Here is a 3,315-nt window from a genome sequence, read left to right as displayed (position 1 = left end):
TACCTCGATATTACACATTTTCTTGTATTATGACGTCACAGCTTGAAAATTGTCTCAATATTACCAATATTATTTGTAATATTCAATATTCCTCCGTACACGGCCAAGGAGAGTTGACGACCCCTCGGGTAGGGCGGCGGCTGAGGGTCGCCCGCCGGCACCCCGCTGGGCGCGGTCAAGCACTTGCCGAGGGTGAGGCACACCACCCTCCGGCTGCACGGAGCGCGCGCAGGTGCACCCTGGGGCTCGGCGGCTCCACCCAGAGCTCCCCTCCTGGACTCGTTAATTTCTCAATGAATTCATTTAGCGCCTTTGGTGGTGGCGGACCCGCGCATTAATCAACCCCAGAAGAGATAGGGCGGGGCGGGGCGGGGCCGGGGGGGGGCGACCGCAGCGCGGTGCGTTAGTGAGGCGGGCGGCACCGGGCGAGCGCCGCTAAATTGCATGTCACCCGAGGGGGGCTGAACTCGGCCAAAATCTGCGGCCACTTTATTGCACCGCTAGTACGGGATTGTACACATCTTGTACGCATCTTTCGCAGAAAATGGTTCCACTGGATTAACGAAGAAGCCCTTAGTTAACCAATGGTAAATATGATTGCACACACTGCACGTAGGCCGACTCAAATAGTGTCTCTGACTCTCTTATTATCGGTCGCTCGCTCACACAAGAAAATGGTTCCATTGAATTAACGGAGAATCTCTTGCATCAATGGAAATTTAACCAATGGAAAATATGATAGAAATTTTCCGCAACTTTAAGCGACTTTCTATGACCCTATCGGAATTTTTCCCTTTGAATCTATGAAATTCCATGAAGTGAAGATAAAAATTCTATTATATTTCGTTTCCACTGAGTCAACGGTGCCGTTTTCTGGGTGCAGGCCTTTACCTCAATCCTCCATCCATGATGTCGTGGTGTTGAGTTATGTTCGACAGGTTCGACACGAGGAAGTATGCAAAGTTCTGGGACATTATGAAAAGCACACCACATCAGTGGAACTCTCTGTTAGAAGCTTACCCGCAATGTGATTGTGTATGACACGACTCCCCCTCGACCACTTTTCGATTCGAAACGACGCGTTCCGCAAAGCACTCCCTGGAGCACCCCGACAAGCACCTCGTGGCAATAAACGTCAGTACTGCAGCACCCCCCAGAGCCTGTCAGTGAGCCCGTCTGTGTGTCCGTCCTTCTCCGCCCCCGCGAGGGCACGCGCCCCTTTTGAAGCCACCGCCCCCGCCATCCGCGCCGCCGCCCCCGCGGCCCCTGCCAGGGGGCGCCCTTTAGAGACACGCTATCTTAATGCGATCGGCAGAGGCGGCATCCCTTTTGGTGGCTAAGGGCCTAACTGCGGGCGCTAAACTTGGCGACGCGATCACCATGGTGACGCTGGGGTCGGGGCTGGGGCTGCGGCAAGCAATGATGCCCCTTCGCTATCCATCCCCTGCGAAAAATATCTTGTCAAGTAGCAAGACATCTAAATATACACGATGAAAAAAAAGTTCCGACCAGAAACGGATCGTGAAAGCAGATGATACCTTGTGAAGAATTATTCTATTCCAGTCTATTATATTTCCGTATTTACACTTGTGGGGAAAGGGAGGGGGTAGGTGGCGGTGCGGTGCTGTGCGGGGGCTCCAGCGGTAGAAGGGAGGGGGGCTGCTAGCGCTAGCGCGGCCGACTCGGCTCGGGGCTCGGGCTCCGCTCGGGGCTCGGCTCGGGGGAACTCGGCTCGCCTCAGCAGCGCTACAACGCGAGGGGTGGCTGACGCGACGGCGGCTGGCGACGGCGACTGGCGACGTACGCCACCTCACGATCCCGCCTAGCAGGCCCAGCCCAATACGTATATGAGCTTTCTTCTGGTTCTCTTTAATATTTCTAAATCGAGAGTAAAAGCAATGACACCTTACATTACTCATGTATAGTTATGTTAAGTGTAAGTAAGTTTAAGTTTGTAAGGTATCATCTGCTAAAAAAGTTCCGTCAAAGCACGGATCGTGGAAGCAGATGATACGTATGTAATGATCAAGCCTTGCATTATATTATTTCAGTACAGGATGTGGAGGTTTCAAAGATCTAACACCCACATTTTCAGAATTTTGTTGCTATCTATACCGCTATTTATATCATACAAGTTTTCCATTGGCGTTTTATTCTCCTTCAGCGCTTGGAATAGCATGATATGATAGCGTCCGGGCCGGGCGGCGGCCGAGCCGGACCGGGCCGGGTTCGGAGCTGCGCTTCGAGCCGAGCGCCGGCCGAGCCGAGTCGGGCGGAAGGGAGGTAGAAGGGAGGGGGAAGGGGGCGTCTGGCTGGGGCACGGGCCACCACCACCACCAACAACCAGCCGCCCCCGGTATATCTTCTACTGGTGACGTCACGCTTTGCGTCTCTCTGCACGCCGCTTCATGATAGTACAAGCAATGACACATTTGACATATCATTCTTATTCATTTCAGATGTGTAAAGTGTTCAAAGTTTCAGTTACAAATGTATCATCTGCTAATAAACCGCTAAGAATCTAATCACTGGTGCTTGTTGTATTTCACTGCATGGGCTCTGATATTTTGTTCCGGAAACAGTGAACACCTCCCGCCGGCGGAAACAAAGTGATGGTATCGATCGGGCCGGAACCCATGGAGTAGCCTGAAGCACTTAACGCCGCAGCCTGTGTGCACTGCAGCGCAAGAGTCTTATGTGCTGCAGCGGCAGAGAGGCTTGGCTTGGCCGCACCGCACCCGTGTATCAACGTCTCAACACAAGGCGCTGCACGGTGCGGGACACACCCCCTCACCAGCCCTCCCCTCTCGCCCCGAGAGGCTGCACTCCACTGTCCCGCTAGGATGCCTTTTGTTGTGGGGCCTTCGTGTTATATTTCCACCCGTTCCAGAAAATAAGTCACAACGGGGCACAAAAACAGCCATCCTGCCTGCACCGCTCCAATCTCCAATATCCAAGGATATGTTGAAAGATGCCCTCCAAAAAAAGTATAAATCACCAACTTCATCGCGAACGATATATTTTTGGGGCGGTTGGGAGGTGCGGCGGCCGCTAGCGCCCTCCGATCCACCGGCTCCCGCGGGCCCGGAGGTTCGGTTTGGTTTATGCGACTTCCGGGCGAAGCTCCTGCCGCCAGCAGCGAGCCCTGCGTCCCACTCCCTCTAATCGTGAATTAAAGGAGTTGTTACACACAACCGCAGCCCCTTCCTGGCAGGCTCCGGCCCGGGTCCTCAGGTCGCGCGGGGACTCCTTGGCCGGCCGCCAGAGGCAGTCGGCGCACCACAGCCCCGCCCCCGCCCTCGGTACTACTGTCAC

This window comes from Frankliniella occidentalis, unplaced genomic scaffold, assembly GCF_000697945.3.
Source record: "Frankliniella occidentalis isolate FOCC.00 unplaced genomic scaffold, Focc_3.1 Scaffold14, whole genome shotgun sequence".
Taxonomy (NCBI): Eukaryota; Metazoa; Arthropoda; class Insecta; order Thysanoptera; family Thripidae; genus Frankliniella; species Frankliniella occidentalis.
The sequence above is the reverse complement of the archived record's forward strand: the minus strand, read 5'-3'. Positions refer to the sequence as shown.